The following is a 23,214-nucleotide window of genomic DNA, read 5'->3' on the forward strand; positions in this document are numbered from 1 at the left end:
TTTTTATTTTTCTATGATATTAATTTCTGTTTTTTATCTTTCTACTTGAGTTTATTTTGTTCAAGTTTTAACTGTTTGAATGGAAAACTTGGCTCATTTGTTTAATCAATTAGTCCTGTGAACAAGGCAAGGACTTCTAATTCTTTCATTCCACTTACCTCACATTTGGCCTTAGTTGTATTTTTACTTTAACCCTTCCAACGAGACATTATTGCTATTGTTTTTGTGACTTTCTAGGTCAACATTTATTAGCTTTATCTACCTGTTTACCATTTCTTCACTTTCCATTCCTTCTTGTATCACAGATACTTTTCTTTGGAACATTTTCCTTCTCCCTCAAGTACATTCTTTAGAAATTACTTCAGTGATGATCAATTCTGTTTTTGTAATATCTGAAAATGCCTTTATTCTCCCTGTATTCTAGAATTTTGGTTTCACCGTGTGTCTTCTATTGATTTCAGGGTTATTTTTATATTTTTTATATTTTTAAAAAGATGTTTTGTAGCTGGAAGGTTTTTGGGATCTCTATTCTGCCACAGTGCTGAAAGAAAAACAAAGATTAAAAACAGATTAATTTGCAGTCCACAGTCAGTCACGACTGTTCCCTGAACTCTTAGTATATTGGGTATACAGTTCTATATTAATCTCAAGTTTATTGATTATAATTCAGGTTTTCTGCATCCTTAACTTATTTTTTTTCTCTGTTTGACCTGTTGATTTGGAGAGTTGTATTGATTCTTGTAGGGGTTTTTGTCTGCAGCTTCACTCCTGAAGCCAGCGAGACCACGAACCCACCCGGAGGAACGAACAACTCTGGACGCGCCGCCTTAAGAGCTGTAACACTCACCGCGAAGGTCTGCAGCTTCACTCCTGAGCCAGTGAGACCGCAAACCCACCAGAAGGAAGAAACTCCGAACACATCCAGACATCGGAAGGAACAAACTCCGGACACACCGCCTTTAAGAACTGTAACGCTTACCGCGAGGGTCCACGGCTTCATTCTTGAAGTCAGTGAGACCAAGAACCCACCAGTTCCAGACACAAAAGGTGTCCCCACCATTCCTATCCTCTTACTTCTCTCGCCTTACAAGCAGGTAACCATTGTTATTAGTTTCTTATGTACCTTCCAAAGTTTCTTCATGCGAATACGAGCAAATATGAATCAGATTCTCCATTTCTCCTTTTTTGCACAAATAATAGCATTATTCTCTATCTGGCCTTCACCCTGTGTTTTTATTTCACGGTATGTATATCATAAACATTGTCACATACCAACTGCTTGCTCTTCATAGATACAATGTTCCCTCAGATCTTCCCAAGAATATCTAATAATTTCTTTTACGTGCTCTAGTAATTATCTTTGCTTGGGTGTGTGTTCTCCTGTTGATTCAGTGTCCCTGTTTCATGATATTGAAGAAAAACTTCGTGATTCTTTATGTGTTCACCTTCGAAGTTTGAGAATTTCTTTTTTTCCTGTCTTACTAGGCGTAGCCTGCCTCCTGTGATTGTCGAAGAGCTGTGGTGTGCTGCTGAGTGGAGTGTGTATTCCACGTGAGGGGAAGGGTCCAACAGTCCTGGCCATTCCGACTGCAGTTCCCCAGTTAATCACCTTGTCAGATTCTACCTGTGCTCTTCTGTCTGCTGTTAGAAGCCTGTCCCTGGAAAGCTGTTACCATTTCCCTCTGCATAACAGCCTCCTCCCAAGCTTGTATCGGGCTATGGTTTGCTCAGGTAATCTGGTTCTGAGTACTTCTTACTTTGCAGAAATTTCCTAGACATTTTAGTTGGCCATCGGCACTCTTTCTTGTTTTCCAGGTTTCTTTTGATTTAGTGTTTTAAAAATATTTCTACCATTCCATTGAATTTTAAGACACTTGGAAGGCAGAAGTATGTGTTTTAATTTTAAGACACTTGGAAGGCAGAAGTATGTGTTTAGTTTATTATTTTGGAGACAGGGTCTTGCTGTGTCTCCCAGGTTGGAGTGCATTGGTGCAATCATAGGTAACTGTGACTTTGAACTTTTGGGCTTAACTGGTCCTCCTGCCTCGGCCTCCCAAAGCACTGAGATTACCGGCATGGGCCACCATGCCCAGTCCTTTCTTTTATAATTTATTTCTGTGTTGGGGGCCCCCAGGACCATGCTCAGATCTGGTGGTTCACTTGGAAGACTCAGCATGTGGTGTACTCATGGCTGTAATTTATTACAGTGAAAGGATACAAAGCACAATCAGCAAAGGGAAAGGTGCCTTGGGGCCAAGTCCAAAGAAAGCCAGGCACAAGCTTCCAAGCATCCCCTCCCAGTGCAGTCACACAGGATGTGCCTAACTCCCCCAGGAAGGAGCTGTGGCAACGCATGTGAAATGCTGTCTACCAGGGAAACTCACTAGAGACCCAACACCCAGGGTTTTTATTGGGGGCTGGTCATGCAGGCCCCCTCTGCCCAGCACGTACCACATTCCATGCTACCTGAAGAAAAGCAGGAGTTCAGCATAAACCACACAATAATTTAGGCACAGTGAGTCCCTCTTTCCAGCTTGGATGGTGGGAACCCTTGTGAAATCTAAGTTCCCGGGTGCCAGCCAAGGGTTAACCATGCTTTTTATGAGACTTTTTAAGAATAACAGTCTTGGGCCAGGCACAATGGCTCATGTCGATAATCCCAACACTGTGGGAGGCCAAGGTGGGAGGATCTCTTGAAGCCAGGAATTTGAGACCAGCCTGGCCAACACAGCAAGACCCTATCTTTATCTATCTATCTATCTATTTATTTATTTATTTATTTATTTTAAATAAATAGTGGGTTACCTTGTTTTCAAATGTTGAACCAGCCTTGCATTTCTGGAATAAGTCCCACGTGATCATGGTGTATAATTATTTTTATATATTGCTTCCACTTGCTAATATTTTGTTAAGGAGTTTAAGGAGTTTTGTGTCCATATTCATGAAGGATATTGGTCTGCAGTTGATTTTTGTTTTTTTCTTTTCATTTTCTCCACCACCCTGCCTGGCTAATTTTTGTATTTTAGTAGAGACAGGGTTTCACCATCTTGGCCAGGGTAGTCTCGAACTCCTGACCTCAGGTGATCCACTAACATCAGCCTCCCAAAGTGCTGAGATTACAGGTGTGAGCCACTGCACCCGGCACAGTTTTCTTTTTTTATACTGCCCTTGTCCAGTTCTTCTTTATTTTTTCTGACTGCTCCTGCAGAGCAGAGCTACCCATAAGCAGTGTGTTGAGAGTAGCTGTCCTTATACGGTTCTAGTGTCAGAGTAACACCAACTTCATAGAATGAACTGGGAGATGTTCCCTTCTCTTCAGTTTTCTCAAAGATGCTATGTAGAGTTGGTGGTAATTCTTCATTGAACATTTGGTAGAATTCTCCAGTGAAACCATCTGGGCCCAGATATTTGCTTCTTGAGAGTTAAAAACATTTTTAAAATCGTTATTCTTCAAATAAAGTTCTGTTTTTCTGAAGATATTTTTCACAGTACGTACATCTCTTTAGCTGCAAAATAATTTGTCATTGTTTTTATTTGTCATGGAAGGGTATAATTTACCTTATCTAGTATTTATAACATTTTAAGTTTAGTGTTTCTAAGAGTTTTAAAATTACAAATTCAGTTTTCTCAGTAGTTTTCAGGGTATCCCAATTATCTATTTCATATTGGGTGAGTTGTGGTAATTTGTGTTTTTTCAGTAATTAGTCCATTTCATCTACATTGTCAAATTTATAATGTGTAGAGTTGTTGGTAATTATGCTTTCATTCTAATAACTGGTAATCTGTGTCTTCTCTCTTTTTTCTTTGTTAGCCTTGCTAGAAGTTTGTCAATTTTATTAATCTTTCAAAGAATCAGTACTTTGTTTCACTGATTTTCTTTATTGTGTTTCTGTTTTCAGTTGTACTGATTTATTTTTATATTTTCTTTCTTTTGCTTGCTTTGGGTTTATTTTACTCTTCGTCTTCTGTGTTCTTGAGTTGGGAGTGGAGACTATTGATTTGAAACTTTTTCTCTTTTCTAATGTAAACATTTAGTGTTATAAATTTCCCTCTCAGCATTGCTTTAACTATGTCCCACGAATTTTGATATTCTTTTTTTTTGAAGCAGTCTCTGTCTGTCGCCCAGGCTGTAGTGCAGTGGTGCAATCTCGGCCCACTGCAACCTCTGCCGCCTGTGTTCAAGCAATTCTCCTGCCTCAGCCTCCCGAGTAGCTGGGACCACAGGCTCCCACCACCGCGCCTGGCTAATTTTTGTAGTTTTTTAGTTGAGACGGGGTTTCACCATCTTGGCAAGGCTGGTCTCGAACTCCTGACCTCATGATCCACCCGCCTCAGCCTCCCAAAGTGCTGGGATCACAGGCGTGAGCCACCACATCCGGCCATATTCATTTTTATTCAGTTTATTTCCCTAAAGAAATTTTAAAAAGTACATTAAACTGAATAAAAATGAATATCAGAAATGAGTATCTTTGACCCATGGATGATTTTAGAAATGTGTTGTCCAGTTTTCAAGTATTTGGAGACTTTTCTCGTTATCCTCCAGTTACTTCTTTCTAGTCTAATTCCAGTAGAGCACACTCTGTATGACTATTCTATTCTTTCAAATGTGTTAAGTTTTTAAAGAGTGTTATTGAGATATAATCCACATACCATATGTTTCACCCACTTAAAACGTACAATTCAATGGCCTTTTTTATATTTGTAGAGTTGCGCAAACATCACCACAATCAATTTTGGAACATTTTCATTATCCCAAAAAGAAATCCTACACTCTTTAGCTGTCACCTTCTCCCTCCCCATTCAGCTCTTCCACTGTCCATCCAAGCCTTCGGCAATCACTGATGAGCTTTGTTTTATGGCCCAGGGAAGGGTCTAAAGATATGTTCAGTGAATACTTGAAAAGAATGTTTATTTTGCTGTTGTTGGGTAGAGTGTTCCGTAAATGTCTATTAGATCCTGTTGTTCAGTGGTGTTAAGTTCTTCTCAACTCTTTGTTGATTTTTTTTGTCTAGTAGTTCTATCAGTTGTGAAGAGAGGGTGTTGAATCTCCAGGTAGAATGATTGATTTGCCTGTTTTTCTTTCAGGATCTTTTCTTGATCCTTTTATTCCTCTCTCTTGAAATTTTCTTTTCTCTGAAGTCTATTTTATGTTGTTAATATAGCCACTCTTTTCTTTGATTAATGTTTTCATGATATATTTTATTCTTTTAATTTCAACCAACATATATTGGTATATTTAAAGCAGGTTTCTTTTTTGTTTTTCAACTGAGATGGAGTCTCACTCTGTGGTTCAGGCTGGAGTGGTACAATCTTGGCCCACTGCAACCTCTGCTGCCCGGGTTCGAGCAATTCTCGTGCCTCAGCCTCCTGAGTAGCTGGGACTACAGGCGCGTGCCACCATGCCTGGCTAATTTTTTTGTATTTTTAGTAGAGATGGGGTTTTACCATGTTGCCCAGGCTGGTCTGGAACTCCTGACCTCAGGTGATCCACCTGCCTCAGCCTCCCAAAGTGCTGGGATTACACGCGTGAGTCACTGCGCCCGTCTAAAGCAGATTTCTTATAGCTATGTTTTTAAATTAACTCTGCTATCTCTGTCTTTTAATTGATATAATTAGAACATTTACATTTATGTAATTATTGATAGGTTAGGGCTTAAGTCTACCATTTTATTTATGTTTTTAAAAAATTTAGTTTGTCCTCCCTCTTTTTTTCTTTTCTTCTTGTCTTCCTATAGATTATTTGAATACTTTTTAGAATTCCATTTTGATTTATCTAATGGAATCTCTTTGTATAGTGTTGTTATTCTCTTTGTATAGTGTTTTGGTTATTCTCTTTGTATAGTGTTGTTAGTGGTTGCTGTATTACGTTGTATGTGTATATATATATATATACACACATACACACACATATTTATATATACACATACACACACATATTTATATATATACACATACACACACATATTTATATATATACACATATACACACATATATTTATATATACTTAAATGTGTGTATGTGTGTGTGTATATGTAACTTTTCACAGTGTTGTCATTTTACCACTTCAATGAAGTGTAGAAACCTATACTTTCCCCATTTATAATTCTCTACATACATTTAGAAGCACTTCAGACAGAGTTATAATTTTTGCTTCAACCATCAATATAATTTAGAAGTCTTAAGAGGAGATAGAAATTTTATTGTAATTACATGTATTTTTGCTTACTATGTTATTTCTTTCTTCTTGATGTTTCTGGATTCCTTCTTTCATCATTTTTCGGTCTGTGCTATGATCTTCCTTTTGCCATTCCTTTAGGGTAGATCTGCTGGCAACACGTTATCTTATTTTCCTTTATCTGAGAATGTCTTGATTTCCCATTGATTCTTGAAGGATATTTTTACTGAATCTAGAATTTTGTGTTGACACTTCTTTTCTTTCAGCACTTGAAAACTGTTGTGTCATTTCCTTCTGGCTTCCTTAATTTCTGATAAGAAATCTGTTATTTGAATTGTTCTTCCCTTATACATGAAGTGTTGTTTCACTTACTGCTTTCAAGACTTTTTGTCTTTTCGTCTTTTCAGAAGTTTGACTATGATGTATTTTGGTGTGGATTTTATTGGGCTTTTTATTTGGGGTTCAGCATTTCGAATCCGTAGGTTTATGTCTCTTGCCAAATTTGGGAAGTTTTCAGCTATTATTTTTTGAATACTTTTCCAGCCGTGCCCTCTTTCTCTCTTTCCTGGACACTGATGACAAGAGTGTTAGATCTTTTATTTTAGTCTCAGAGGTCTTTGAGACTTTCTCCCTCACTCCTTCCCTCCCTCCTTCCCTTCCTTCCTTCCTTTCTCTTTTTCCATCATTCCTCCTGCTGCTCCTCTTTTTTCTTGTTTATTTTTTGGCCAGTCTATTTTCTTTCCATTCTTCATATTGGGTAATTTCTATTGTTTTCTGTTGAAGTTCACTGATTATTTTGTCTGCTCCCTCCATTCTATGTTAAGTCTATCCATCCAATTTGGTTACTGTATTTTTCAATTCTAAAATTTCCATTAAAATATGTGTCTTTTTTTTGAGAAGGAGTTTCACTCTTGTTGCCCAGGCTGGAGTGCAATGTGCAGTAGTGGGATCTTGGCTCACTGCAACCTCTGCCTTTTGGGTTCAAGTGATTGTCCTGCCTCAGCCTCCCGAGTAACTGGGATTAGAGGCATGTGCCACCATGCCTGGCTAATTTTGTATTTTTAGTAGAGACGGGGTTTCTCCACGTTGGTCAGGCTGGTCTCAAACTCTTGACCTCAGATGATCTGCCTGCCTCAGCCTCCCAAAGTGCTGGGATTACAGGCCGTGAGCCACTGAACCCGGCCGAAATATAAATCTTTTATTTCTTTGCCAAGATTTTTTTTTTCATTTGCTTGAAGCACATTTGTAGTTGTTTGTTGAGGCTTTTTTTTTTTTTTTTTTGGAGACGAAGTCTTGCTTTGTCGCCCAGGCTGGAGTGCAGTGGCGCCATCTCGGCTCACTGCAAGCTCCGCCTCCTGGGTTCACACCATTCTCCTGCCTCAGCCTCTCGAGTAGCTGGGACTACAGGCACCCACCACCATGCCTGGCTAATTTTTTTGTATTTTTAGTAGAGATGGGGTTTCACCATGTTAGCCAGGATGGTCTCCATATCCTGACCTCATGATCCACCCACCTCGGCCTCCCAAAGTGCTGGGATTACAGGCATGAGCCACTGCGCCCAGCCTGTTGAGGCTTATGATATGTGCTTTAAAATCCTTTCAGGTAATTCTAATATCTGTGCTCTCTTAGTGCTATTGTCTGTCAATTGTCTTTTCTCTTTCAGTTTGCGATCTTCCTGGCTCTTGGTATAAGTGATCCTCAATGGAAACTTCAACGATTTGGATATTATGTTATCAGACTCTAGACCTTATTTAAACCTTCTGTTTTGGCAGGCTGTTTTGGACACCATTGTAGTAGAAGAAGGGGGACATCAGCTTGTTACTTCTAGATGGGGATAAATATCCAGGCTTTCCGCTCTGCTTCCATTGACACCCAATGGAGTGGGGGACCCCTGTTGCTGCTGGGTGGTTGTGGGTATTCTGGTTCCCTACTTGGCCTCCCTGATACCTCCCTGGCTGGGAGGGGTAGGAGTGCCTTGTGACTGCTTGCCACAGTGATTTCACTGTCACCATGGGGGAAGAGGGAGGAAAGGTGGCCTCGTTATCTCTGGGAAAATGTTAAGTCACTGAATCTCCGCTAGGTCTCCTCTGACATGACCCCAGCAGGGAGGGGAAGGAGGGCCTCATCACTCCTGGGTGGGAGTGGAAGTCCAGGTTCCCCTGACACTGCTGGGGGGTGAGGGATGGGCTCCTTATTACTGCCATGCAGGGGTAAAAGTCGCAGTCCTTACTCAGCCTTGATGGGGGTGTTGGGTACCTTGGTATGTCCTCACAAGACTGGAAGTCTAGGCTCCCCGCTCAGTTATTGCTGGTAAATGGGCAGTTACTGTCTAAATGTGTTCCATCTCATCAGACTGTCTCCTTCCTGGTCCTTTGGCTAGAGAGGGCAGGTTTTTCTTGGGGCTTTTCAGTCTGTGCCCCTTGGTGTTTTGAAGTTGCCTGCTTCTTCAGCTCCAAGTCTGAGATAATGAAGCAAAAAGAAGACCCAGTGAACCTAGCACTGGGTTGTTCTGTGGGCCTCAAGGCACCTGGATAGTCTGCCTCCTCTCCTTCCAAAACCTTCTTATATTTGTTTTATATCTAGTGTTGAGGGTTTTTATTACCACTTAGTGGGAAGAACAGGGAAAAGTATGTCTGCTCTGTCCCTGGAGCTCAGGTCCACATCTTGCTTTTCGTTTGTTGTTTTTAAATAATTAGTTTTGTTTTTAAATGAAACTGAGTTTTCTTTGGAGAGGCCAAGCAAGTTGTCTGGTGGAGCGTCTCATGGTCAGAAGCTGTCCAGTTCTTCCCTTGTGATTAGCATCAAACAGTTTTGGCGAGAAGCTGTGTGGGTGATGCTGTGTAGCTCCCACATCACAAGGAGGCACATAGTGTCGGGGGGCCCAGCTGGGGGTCACAGGAAGCGTGATCACATCTTCCTTCCTATATCTAATAAATTATCTGTGGTGTGAAACTCTGAGATCATGTGAGCATCCTCTTCCCAAGCAGCCTTTTACTCAGTGGTTTTAGCATGTCTAGTTGAACATATTAAGGTTTACAAAATAATTTTTCTAATTCTGTCGTTTCCTTTACATTTATTAGCTGGTATTCTTCCATGAAGAAGAGCTTTATCCAAAGCCACATCCTTTTATTCTCTTTTTAGTACCAATATGTATTTTAATTCACGTTTTATAATCATTACTGTCATATTTTTCTTGAAATTGTTCCACACGGGGCAAAGTGAGCTCCTTCTGGTTCACTCTTAGGTCCATTTAACATGACTTAATATTTGGGCAGTTCCTTGATTTCTGGGCAACATGAGATGTCCTAGACTCACCATGTTCATTTCATAGTCCACACCTAGAATCAGCTATTTCCCCAAGGAGCCCTGCTTCCTTTTAGTAAGGGATGGTATTTAGAAATGTAGATAAATTTCCAAGGGAGAAGAGTTTTCTAAGGGAAGATAAAGTATTGAATTATAGTAGTTATTCATAGTCACAACTGCTATTGTATTCTTGGTGACTTAGGCCCTCGTTTGAAGTTAGGGAGGTAGAGCTTCATGTGACAGTGATTTTTGTGCCTGTGTCTCTTCTACCTGGCTGACTTTCTTGGGAGCCAGGAGAGTATCTTTTCCATTTTTATATTCGCAGTATTTAACACTGTTTCTGGAACAGAGGAGGATTTAATAACTATTTGGACTTAAATTGTGCTAAACAGACTCCTAAGCTGTGCATCATAGAATCCAAGAATTTTTCTAATGTTCTGCCTGTGTGGAGAAGAGTAAGGATCTGGAAAGAAGTCACAGTGGAAATGTTCATAGGCCGTGGGCAAATTATTCAGTGTTTCAGAACTTGTTTCTCTTGCTGAATGGGAAGCATTTTATTGGCTTCAGCATGCTAAAAAAAAAAAAAAAAAAAGGCTATAACAAGATCTGAGGCTGTTCTTATGAGGTAGTGGTAAAGTATGGGTACGGGATTCAGTTTGAACATTTAGGGAAGGTGACTTTCTAAGCTGTATATAGCTCACCCTAGAGGTGAACGGTACTGGATTTCAGCCTCTACTTGGGAGACGTGTGTTTCTTCTTTTGCTGACTCTGCTACTATATAGTTCTGTGACCTTTAAGTCAGTCAGTTGCTCAATTTCTTTTCCTTATTTTCATCTGGAAAAGAGTGTGATGATGTTTTGAATTAAGACATAATAAGAAAAACATATAAAACCCTTTGATATGTAGCAATAAAATGAAAGAATATGTATTATAAGCACAGAACTTGGCCATTATAAGTAGCAACAAAGGAAGCCTGGCGTCAGGTCCTAGGGTTTGTTTTTATTTGAAGGAGCTGTATGTCACATTTTAAAAAGAGTTCCAAATGAAAGGGTAGTTCCAGGCTGAGTCTAGCTTTGAGACTATAATGATAATGGGACTGTAAAGTTATATTAAAATGGGTTTAGGCAGAAGGCACATGAAAAGTACATTTATTTATAACTGCATTTTGAGTGAAGGGATAGAACCTAAAAGGAAAGACTAAAATATTCAACATGGTATTTATCAAGTAAAGGGTGTGCTCACGCACGTGTGTGCATGTGTGCTCTGTGTGTTTATGATGAATAAGAACTCTTATTCCATCACCATTTGTTTAAACATGAAGTTTAAAGAAATGCTTTATTTCCTGAATTTTCTTTTTTCAAAAAGTAATTCTTGCTTGGGGTAAAAATTGCAAATAATATAGATATAGAATTCCATATTTTGACTATTACTTTGTATATTTGATGTGTATAAAATATTCTAGAGTTAGATGAAGCAAGAAATACTTTTTCTGAAACTTATAGTCTTCCTTGGTCTTTATGTATAAGCAGGAGCAAAATGATAATCAGCTTATATAATCTAGAAATATTCAAGAGGCCTTTTGGTTTTATAAGTTAATGAATTTTTTATTTAATACCTTCATGTGGCATTTCAAAAATGCCATATAGATATCATTTTAAAAACTTTTAAAGGGTAAAAGTATAGTATGTAGTTATATAAGAATTGAAAAATACAGCTAAACAAGAAGAAAATTAGATCATCTACAGTCATGCCCCTAGGTATGTTGGCCTTGAAAGAATGGTTTATACTCACAGATTCAGATTTCCTGTCCATTCACTCTTGAGCTGACAGCAGTAATTTTCACTCCCACCACTCTTCCAAGATTGTTGTTCTGAAGTTTACCACTGATTTGTAAATCTAGACATTGTTTCTTAGACCTCATTTTATTTAACCTGTCAGCAATATTGGACCCAATGGAAAACTCTCTCTTCCATAACAGTGTCGTCACTTGGCTTTCAGGATCTCACTCGCTCACCTGGCTTTTCTTCCTGCCTTTCTAGTCCATCCGACATGGTCTGTTTTGCTTTCTTCCCATATCCCACCTTTTACACATTGATATGTCCCAGGACTCATATGTCCCAGGACTCAGTCCTCAATCTTCTTTCTCATGACTTTTACTACCTTGTGTGTGCTATTGATTTCCAAATGCATGTCTGCAGCCTAGATCTCTCTCCTTAATTCTAGACTTCTATACCAGTCTGCCTACTTGACATCTCTGTTTGATTGGTCACAAACTGTTGGGTATCACAAACTTACCAGGTCCAAGACTGGAGTACTGATATTCTTTCTCATACCTACCCCTCACATAGTCTTTCCTACTTGCATTAATGGCAACTCTTGCAGTTGCTCTGCTAGAAACCAAGGTGTCGTCCTTGACTCACCTCTCTCTGACATCTCACATCTAGTCTGTCAGCAGATCTTGTCAGGAGTACCTGAAGAATATATCCAGAAGCCAGTTATATCTTTCATGTCCAAGCCACCATCATCTGCTGTCTAGATGCATGTAATAGACTGTTGATTGTTTATTTCTGTTTTTTAAAAAGAATCTTCTTTTTGTCAATCCTTAACTCAGTGGCCGTATTTAAAACATAAGTCAGATGATGTCATTCCTCTGCTCAGACCCGTCTGATTGCTTCCCATTTCACTCTAGTGTCAGGGTTCCTCCTCATACCTAGAAGGCAACACACGATATGCTCTGTTCTGTCTCTCACTTAAACTTCTGTTTCTTATTCCCTTTGCTCTGCTTCAGCCACGCTGAACTTCTTGCTCTTCGTTATCTATCACAATGCTTAAACACCCCAGGCACACCTCTGTACTGGGCAGTTCCCTGTGTCTGGGATGCCTTTTCCTCAGATAGCCTCCTGGCTTTCTCTTTCCATTCCTTCAGTTCTTTACTGAAAAGCCCTTTTCTCAGTAAGGACTTTTCTGGCCATCCTAAAATTCCCACCACCCCTCCTCTCAAACCTGTAAACATTTCATTTTCCTGCTTTAGTTTTTCTCCCCTAACACTGTATATTTTGCCTAATCTATCTACTGTTATTGTGTTTATTTCACTCCCACAAGTAGGAGTAGGGCCTAGCATGCAATAAGTAGCTACTGAATAAATATTTATTAAATGAGCAAGTGGAGTTTACCCTTCGATGTATTGTTTTAAACATTAGACTGATTCTCACGTAAAAAAAAAAGAAAAAAAAAGGCTTGACATGGGCTCATTCTAACACTTTTGCCTAGTGATTATATGCATTTTTGGATTTTTTGGCTCTTTGTAGTAAGCTACATTCTTTATGTTAACAGTTTTCCATTTAGAGAGAAAAGCTCATTATTGTGGTTACTCACTGTTTATTCTTTTACTAATGATCATGATAGTTTTACTTCTGATAAAATGGATCAAAGGAGTTACAAACTTCACTGGTAATTTATAAAGAAAATTAAAATATAAGGGTGGTAAATTTAATGGACTTAAAAATTGTTTCCAAGTGATTATGAACCTTCAGTATTTGAAGTTAAAAGACCACGTTGGAATGTGTTGCTTTCTATAAGAGAGCTAGCTCATCAGGCAATCTGTATTCTGACAGAGCAGCTGTTGATCTTGCATAGGGTTGTGGGAGCAGCAGACTTGAAGATTGGCAGACTCTCAGCAGCATAAGAGGGTTGACATCATCTGGAGAAACATGGCTTCTGAGTGAGGCTGCTGTGGGTTAGTTAACACTCCCAGGCTTGTGGATTGGAGTGAGTTTGTGTTTGATTGGCTGTCTTTCAGAAGCAAGTGGCCCACATTGATACTGGTTGGTGAGAGAGGCCAATGGTCACTGATTGATTGACTGTATTTAGAACTGGCTGTGGGTGGTTGCTTGTTACTACCATGGCTACAGGTCAGTTCTTTCCTAAGTTTGAGGCAACTTTAAACTGCAGTTTTCTGTTTAAAAGTTGCCTTCCATCAACTATGTTTAAAATGAAAATGGTTTCATATTCCAGAACTATAGACTTAATTTGGAAGTGTGGGTCAAGAGGAATTGTTTAATAATTGCTCTCAGAAGATCTCATTTTTTTGATGCTTAGTCTTAACCAGAAGAATTCTCTACATAGTTAAAAACAAACAAACAAAAGGCAATTATTAGTTTTGTTTCAGTTTTTGTTATTTTCAGAGACTTCTGCTAAACTCCTAATATAATCTCCAGTGGGAAATGTTTGTCTCTTTGTTAATGTATGTATTTATATGATAGTGATACTCTTTTTTTATTCCTTAATATTTTTTTTGTTCACTTTCTGTTCCATGCAATGATAGTGATATAATGTGTGTTTACTTCATAAAAAAAATTTTCAATTTGCTGCTGGCAAATCCAGCTTTTTATATTAAGACTAAATACTGGACTAAACATGTAGGAAATTTACCAAATTATTTTATTTTCAAACAAACTTATATAACTAATCAGAATATTGCTATTTTTGAACTATATATAATGACTATAATGACATTTAGGAATTTTAACAGTAAGATTTTTTTCTTCCCAAGACATTTTCCTGATTTCTTTCACGTAATATGTGCCTGTTATTTTTAAAACTTTGTTTAAACTGTTTAAACATTATTAAAAATAAACCCAAAACATAGCACAGATCTAAATATGAGTTTCATGTGTAAGAGTCATTGCCTGTATGCAGTGGACTCCAGCTTTTTTTTTTTTTTTTCTTTGTGATGGAGTCTCACTCTTTCGCAGGGCTGGAGTGCAGTGGCAATCTCAGCTCACTGCAACCTCTGGCTCCTGGGTTCAAGCGATTCTCCTGCCTCAGCCTCCCGAGTAGCTGGGACTACAGGCATGCCACCAAGCCCAGCTAATTTTTGTATATTTAGTAGAGACGGGATTTCTCCATGTTGGCCAGGATGGTCTTGATCTACTGACCTCGTGATCCTCCCGTCTCAGCCTCCCAAAGTGCTGGGATTACAGGCATGAGCCACTGCGCCCTGCTGACTCTAACTTTTTAGTGTAGCATTCATCTTCCATTCTTAGTTTCCTTGTGTTTTACACTTTTCCTTTCAAGTTCCTAGGAAACACTTAGACTCCATGGGACTAATCTTTGTGCTCTCATTCCATTCTCCAAGTAGAGTAGTTTTCTGTTTTTCCCTGGTGAGCTCCTCTTATATTTTGCCTCTTCTGTAATGCCTTCCTTGTGCTAAAATATAACTTTTCATATATCAACTTTTAAACTACACATTGTATCATAATTGCATATTACCTGGTTTTTGAGGCAGGAAATACATATTTTTATGTTGTTGGTAATTCATAACTGTGTTTTTTAAATTAATGAATTGAGATGGGGAAGAGTTGGAATTTTACAAAATTTTTTAAATTCATTATCAGTAGAATTATTATAAAACATTGGCTTTTTATAGATTTTTTTAACTTCTGGTACTGCGTTACATATCAAGGAAGGAAAGAAATATGAAAATAAAAATTTGACCACAAAATAGTCTGTGATTACACCAGTGTTTGAGAAGGCTAATTTAGTAACTCATGGTCTGCTACAAGGAGATGATGACAGCAGCTTAAGTGAAATAGATGAGGATGAAAGAAGTTAAAATGTGTAAGTTCTTTATTTCTCTGAGAAAGAACATTTGCAGTGGTTACTTTTCCTGGAAATAGAATAATGTAGTCTACCAAAGCTGGAGAATACTCAACTATATCGACACTGAAAGACTGATTACAGTGAGGGCTGGTGACTTTGACAAGGAGCAGTTTCAATAAATAATTGCCGTGGAATCCTGACTATAGTGGATAAGCATAGACACCCCTTGAGGGAACCGTTATTGGGAAAGGCAATAGAGAAATGAGTGATAAATGAAGAAGAATGTGGGATTCAAGGGAATTTTCTTTCTTTTTTATTTTAAAATAGAAGCTTTTAGAAGTATTAGTATGCTGCTGGGAATGATACGGACAAGAAGAACATGTTTATGAGATTTAATTTTGTTCGTATGTCTAAGTGTTTGAAAGCTCGATTCATTATCTTTTATAGATTTTTAGCAAACTAATTGTCCTTAAAGTGCTTATTCATGTAGAGTTTTATGGTAAGAGTTTGTTCCTTCAGCATTGGTTCAGAAATGTAACATATTAGTGTAACTGAACATATAAATGGTGACTTGAAATTTAAACTATCATATGCAGAGTATTTAAAATTGTGAAATAATAAACATGCAAACACTTAGGCCATACTGAATATAATTTAAACATCCCTTGATGAACAGGTATGATCTGCTAAGGTACTCTAAAATGTCAGGTGTATCAACTTTATAGTTGTTTAGATTCTGGGGAGAAGGGGAGGGTTTTGTTCAAGTACTTTAGAAAAGCTAACTGTTGACAGTCTATCACAGATTATTACTTCTGGATTATAAAGTTGTTTTTGGGTTTTTTTTTGTTTGTTTGTTTTTTTGAGACAGAGTCTTGCTCTGTCACCCAGGCTAGAGTGCAGTGGTGCGATCTCGGCTCACTGCAGCCTCCACCTTCCAGGTTCAAGCGATTCTCCTGCCTCAGTCTCCTGAGTAGCCAGGATTACAGACGCCCACCACCGCGCCCAGCTAATTTTTGTATTTTTAGTAGAGATGGAGTTTCACCATCTTGGCCAGGCTGGTCTTGAACTCCCAACCTTGTGATCCACCCGCCTCAGCCTCCCAAGGTGCTGGGATTACAGGCTTGAGCCACTGCGCCCGGCCTATAAAGTTTTTTTTTTAAATATTTAATCAGGTTGACCCACAATGGATCATAATGTTCTAAAGTATCAAAACCATGTTTCTCTGGACCAACATTGCCATCAGCATGCATTGTGTGCTCAATGAGTATTTATTTGTTGAATGCTTGAATAAATAGGTGAATACGTGAATGAACACCTGTTGATGGATTTCATTAAAAATAATTTTTAGTTTTTTGAAAATAGGTTTCCGAACTTGCCTCTGTATAAAGTTTTTTTATTAGAAAAAAGTTGCAAGATTCTGAAATTGTTATAGTTGTAGTCAGAAATGGAATGACAGTGTGGTTTCATCTGCTATCATCTCACTTGAAAACAAATGTTACCTTCACAGCATATCATGAAACACATGTTTCTGAGGCAGAATTCTTGGGTTTGAGTGCTGGGTCTGCTACTGGCCAACTGGGCTGAGGAAAGTCACGTGGCCCTTCTGTGCCTATGTTCTTTCTTTATAAAATACTTAATATGTTATTGACCTCACAGAATTGTTATGAGGATTACATGAGTTTGACACATGGACAGTGCTCAGAATGATGCATAATACCTGCATAGCAAGTCCAGAAAAAGCTAACTAATATCATCATTAAAAAGGGGTTTCTCTTATATAAGAATGTGAGTAATATTTTCCAAATAGGTTTTAGTGCCCGTAAAAGCTTGTTTTTATTGAAAAGGACAACAATGAGAAAAGCTTGGTATATTTGTTTTTATCACATAATGCAGGTAACACATTTTTTTTCTTTTGGTTTTACTATCAGAAATCTTGACCTAAATTTAATTCTTTGTAATGATATTAGTACTAGCAAATTTCTTTATCCCTTAATGTTGCTGTTTCTGTTTATAGTTTAATGTCCATTGTAGAAAATTACTGTATTTTATATTACCTATAAAAAAATTACCTGTACACTTGATGACTAGAAGTAATACAAATGCAGATATTTTATATGATAAAACAATAGTATTAGATACTCTTTGTATTTTACATCTTTGCTATTTTTCTAAAAGGAATTGTTTCTTTTTTCAGGCCTGCAGATAAAACATCTAATGAAAAGAACAAGGTATTGTAAAAAAGTAAATGATCTAAAATATTATTTTTAAAAAAATTCTAAAAGGTAAAATGAAAAAAATAGGATGTTTTGTTGTAAAACTGTTTGCTTAGAAAAAGTGATTAGGAAACAGTAGCCATTGATAACAGTACAGTTTAAGAACAATCTGTTGCTTTAAAGAAGTACCTGTGTTTTTGCTCATCAAAAAAAAAAAAAGGAGAAATACCACTTCTGTACATTTAGCATATGCTATAAATCTTTCGAGGACATTTTGAAACAGTATTATTTATCTTACAGGTAAAAAACCAAATACATCCTGGGGCTGACTTTGCTGACTCAATGGGGCCATCTGAAACAGCCTCAGAGGTTTGTGAGTTGTCTCACTCTATTCATGAGAATTTTATATTGCTGATTGAACAACTTGGAATGGAGTGTAAAGGTAGGACCATTGCATAAATGCAAGGCCTTTTATGTATCCTGCAGTAGTGTGTGTATACATTGCTGAGAACTGACACGTGATAGTGAAGTGCATCTCAGAAATATGCTCAGTGTTAAAATAGAGAACTAACTTATACTCTACACCAAAGAGCTATGATAACTCCACTGTACTTTTCTTAGTGTGAGTGGCACTCCCAGTCTTGTTGACTCTGTTTCTCTCCTCTTCCTTCCCCCAATGTCAGGTTACCATTTTTTCTCCACCTGGAATGCTGCAGAAATCTTAGGAATCTTAGAACTGTTTTCCTGAATACCCCACCTCCTAAAACCATGGTCTACTCTGCATTCATAATGATATATTTTTAAAAATTCGGATCCGATCATGTTACTCCTTTGCTTATAACTCAGCTACTACTTCTCATTGCTATAAGGTTAGAGATCTGAATCCTCTAGCTTTATCCTACATCGTTTTTACGCTTCTCTTTCTGTGTCCCACCCAGTATCTTAGATGTTTGTTTGAGCAGTTGATAGCTTCAGTGAGGTATAACTGATATAGACTGCAAGTATATAAAATATACAGTCATGTGCACATGTGAAACCATCACCATAATCAAGAGAGTTAACATGTTCATCATCCATAAAAGTCTCTTCCTGTCCCTTTGTATTTCTTTATTAAGAAACCGCTAAATTGTTTTCCGAAGTATTTGTATTGATTTTCCATTCCAACCAGTAGTATACGACATTTCTTGTTGTTCTGTATCATCACAAGCTCTTATTATTGCTGTTTTTTAATTTTGAAATTTTAGCCATTCTGATGGGTGTGTTTTATGCATATCATTATGGTTTTAATGTGCATTACCCTAAAGATTAATAATATTGAGCATCCTGTATGTGCTTATTTGCCACCTGTGTATCTTCTTTGGTGAACTGTCTTTTCCAATCTCTGTAGCTTATGAACATTTAAAATTGAGATTCGATTCAGTAAGCTTTTTTACATACACCAAAGGTAGTCAAACCTTTTTCATTTTCAAAGTGTTATCTTACTAAACATAGTAAATATTTTAAACTTGCGACAAAATGGTCTCTGTCACAGCCATTCAACTCTGCCATTGTAGTATGAGACCAGCCATAGACAATACATATGTTAAAAAACACAGCTGCATTCCAATAAAACTTTATCTGCAAAAATAAGAAGCTGCCCCACAGGTTGGATTTTACCTATCCCTATTATGTGATCATGATTGTGAATAAAGACAGTTTTACTTCTTCCTTTCAACTCAGGTAGCTTTTATTTTCTTTTCTTTCCTAACTGCACTGGCTTCAGTACAGTGCAGACTAAAATAGTGAAAGGAGACATTCCTGTATTGTTCCTGATCTTAGAGGGAAAGCATTCGGTTTTTCATCATGACACATGTTAGCTGAGGTTTATCAGAGATGCTCTTTATCATGCTGATGGCATTCCCTTGTATTCTTTGGTTACTGAGAAGGATTTTTCTTTTTAAATCAGGAATGAATGTTGTATTTTATCAAATGCCTCTATATACTAAGATGATCATATGGTTCTTCTCTTTTAGTTTTTTAATGTGGTGAATAACTGATATTTTAATGTCAAACCAACCCTGTATTTGGGGATAAACCCCATTTGTTTTTGATGTATTATCCTTATAATATATCATTGGATTTGATTTGCCAAGGTTTTATTTAGAAAGTTTTAAAAGGTGATTTTTTAGAGTAGTTTTAGCTTCACAGCAAAACTAAAAGTAAGGCACAGAGATTATCCCTGTACTCCCTGCCCCCACACGTGCATAGCCTCCACAATTATCAATATCCTCACCAGAGTGGTACACTTGATCTCATTGATGATCCTGAATTGATAATCATAATCACCCAAAGTCCATAGTTTATATTAGGGCTCAGTCTCGGTGTCTTACATTCTGTGAATTTGGACAAAGGTATAAGGACATGTATTTATCATTGAAGTATTATCCAAAGCAGTTTCAGAGCTTTAAAACTCCTTTGTGCTTCATCTGTTCATCTTTCCCGCCTTCCCTCCCCAAATCCTGGCAACCGCTGACTTTTTTTTTTACTGTATCTATAGTCTTGCCTTTTCCAAAATGTCATGTAGTTGGTATCAGACAGTGTGTAGCCTTTAGACTGGCATTTTTCACTTGGTAATATGCCTTTGTGGTTCCTTCATGTCTTCTCATGGCATGTTAGCTCATTATTGCATGGCTGTACCGGAGGTTGTTCACTCACCTAAAGAAGGATATCTTGGTTTCTTGAGAAATTGGTTAAATTTTTACATCCATGTTCATGAGGGAGTTTCCTGTTTTTGTAATATCATTGTCAGATTTTGGTTCAGGGTAATGCTAGAGTGACAGAATGAGGTATATTTCTCCTCTATTTTTTTGAGGGTGGGGGAAAGGTCATGTAAAATTGTTAAATTACTTCTTAAATATTTGGTAGAATTCACCAGCACAGCTATGTGGGCCTGGAGTTTTCTTTCTAGGAAGGCTTTACTTATGCTTTATTTTCTTTTATAGATATAAGACAGTTCAGGTTATTCCTTCTTGATTGAACCTTGGTAATTTTTGTTTTTCAAGGAAAGTATCCATTTTATCAAAGTTGTCATGTTTAGTCACATAAATCTCACCTTATTATATTGCTATTCTTTTAGTATCTGTAGGATCTATAAAAATGTCATATTACTATGTTTCTGAAATTGTAATTTGCATCTTCTTTTTTATGATCAACCTGGCTAGAGTTTTATCACTTTTATTGACCTCATCAAAGTGTGTGGTTTTACTGATTTTTTTTCCTATTGTTTTTCTGTTTTATTGGTTTCATCTTTGATGTTGTTGTCTGTTCGGCCTGCTATAACAAAATACTATAGACCGGGTAGCTTATAAACAACAGAAATGGATTTCTCACAAAAGTCCAAGATCTAGGTGCTGGCAGATTTGGTGTCTGGTGAGGGACCAATTCCTGGTTCATAGATCCCTTTTTCCCCCTGTGTCCTCACATGGCCAAACAGGTGAATGAGCCCTCTGGGGTCTATTATATAAGGGCACTAATCCCATTTATGAGGGCTTGGCTCCCATGAGCTAATTACTTCCACAAAGCCCCACCTTCTGATAACATCACCTCTGTGATTAAGTTTCAGCATACGAGTTCTGGGAGGATGCAAATGTCAGACTATAGCAGACGTTTATTATATCATTTCCTCTGCTTGCTTTGGGTTTAATTTGTTCTTCTTTTTTAGTTTCTTCTCTTTTTTTAGTTTCTTAAGATAGAAGTCAAGACCATTGACTTGAGAGTCTTCTAATATAGACATTAAGTGCTAAAAAATTTTAAGTACTGTTAGCTGTGTTCCACAAATCCTGATATGTAGTATTTTCATTTTCATTCAGTTCAAAATACTCTCTAACTTCTCTTTGCATCATGTCTTTGACCTAGGATTATTTAGATGTGTGTTACTTTGTTTTAAAATATTTGAGTATTTTGATGAGATATTTTGTTACTAATTTGTGATTCGATTGCCTTGTGGTCAGGGAACATACTTTGTATGACTTAAATCCATCTGACTTAATTCTTTCATTAAGATTGATTGCAGAACCTAGAATGTGGTCTGTTTGGTAAGTGCTCCCTGGGTACTTGAGAAGCATGGTGTTGTTCAAGTCTACTCCATTCTTGCTGATTTGCTGTTCCATACTTGTGAATTTGTCTGTTTCTTTTGTTGATTTTTACCTCATGTGTTTTGAAGCTGTTATTAGGTGCACAAACATTTAAGATTATATGTTCTTGATTAACTGAACTTTTTAAAGTCATTAGGAAATGACTGTTTATAGCTGGTGATTTTTTTTGTTGTTGTTGTTAACTTTTAGCCTGGTATATCTTTTTCCATCCTTTTGAACAATTTATGTTTTGACATTTAAAGTACTTTTTTTATAGGAAGCATGGGGTAGCTTCTTGCATTTTTATCCAGTCTGACAATCTGCCTTTTAATTTAGATTTTTAGGCCAGTTCCATTTATGATGTGCTTATTGATACAGTGAGGTTTGTCTGTCATCAAGCTGTTTGATTTCCATTGGTCCCTGCAGTTCTTTGTTCTCTTTTCTTCTTTTTCTGCTTTCTTCTCAATTAGTCCAGTAATTTTTATGATTTATTTTTTTATCTCTCTTTTATGGCTTATTAGCAATAACTATTTTTTTTTTCTATCTTAGTGGTTGCATCACAATTTATAGTATATGATTTTAACTTATCACTGTCCGTCTTCAAAAAATATTATGGCATATCATATTTGGCATAAGAAAATTATGAATTAAAACCCAAACATTGTCTGTTCTCACTTGTAAGTGGGAGCTATGCTGTGAGGATGCAGGGGCATAAGAATGATACAATCTCCATTCTGGTTGAGGACTTGGGGGGAAAGGGGGAGGGGGGGAGGGATAAAAGACTATGGACTGGGTACAGTGTATGCTGCTTGGGTGATGGGTACACCAAAATCTCAGAAACCACCACTAAAGAACTTATTCATGTAACCAAAGACCACCTGTTCCCCAAAAACCTACTGAAATTTTTTAAAAAAGAAAATTAGAATAGTATACTTTCATTTTCTCTCTCCCAGCCAGATACTTCTGGATTTGTAGGATTATAGTTTTCTTTAAATTTAGAAAGTTTTGGCCATTCTTTTTTTATTTTTCTGTCTCTCTTTTTCCCTCTTTGGGGACTTATTCCTTCTTGAAGTTTTCTCATAGTTCACTGATGTCTCAAATTTATGAATCTTCTCTTTGGTGGTGTCTAATCTGTGTTCACTTCCATCCATTGTAGCTTTCATTCTTGACATTGTAATTTAAGTCTCTACAAGTGTAGTTTGCTTAAAAAAAATCTTCCATGCCTCTGCCTATCTGCTTGAGCTTAATTTTAATATACAGTTGAGTTCTATATGAACAGCTTGATCTTTCTGATCTTGCTTTTATGATTTGGTCTAATTTCCTGCTCCTGAGGCAAGAGCTTTGTGATGACTCTATTCATTGCCATGCAAATTCTGAGTTTTCCCAGTGTCACTCATGGAAATGAACACTTTGGCACATTGTGAGCACCAGACATGTTTCTTTCCAATTTTTTTGAGATTTTTTTTTTTTCCCCTTGGTCTGGGGCAGTTTTCTGGCACACATGTGCTGTTTGTTACTCTGCTAGATACCCAGGAGGTATTTTTGCAGATCTTCAGTGTTCTTTCCCTGTACTCTGTCTCCTTCCGGTGTTCTGTTTTGTGATCTGTCTGCCTTGGCTTTACCAGACTCTCGGCTTCATCATCTCATCTCAGGGAATCTGGTGGACTCTCTCAGTTTGTTCTCTGTGCGGTAGCCTGGAAACTCCGTGAAGGCAGGGAGCTGGAATGTTGGATGAATTTCATTTGTTTCCTGTCTTACGGGGATAATTGTCTTCATTACCTGAAGTCCACTGCCTGGTAAATCATTGCA

The 23,214-nt window shown here is 37.6% G+C and overlaps 1 long non-coding RNA gene across 1 annotated transcript; it reads left to right on the top strand.

Moving 5' to 3' along the window:
* The first annotated feature begins 969 nt into the window (after nt 1-969).
* Nucleotides 970-17,735, top strand: LOC115838368. The gene is made up of 4 exons (XR_004033379.1): nt 970-1,094; nt 1,486-1,731; nt 17,275-17,308; nt 17,594-17,735. It is a non-coding gene; the product is annotated as an uncharacterized LOC115838368 (long non-coding RNA).
* Nucleotides 17,736-23,214: the final 5,479 nt, after the last annotated feature.

This window comes from Nomascus leucogenys, chromosome 14 (assembly GCF_006542625.1).
Source record: "Nomascus leucogenys isolate Asia chromosome 14, Asia_NLE_v1, whole genome shotgun sequence".
NCBI classification, from domain to species: Eukaryota; Metazoa; Chordata; class Mammalia; order Primates; family Hylobatidae; genus Nomascus; species Nomascus leucogenys.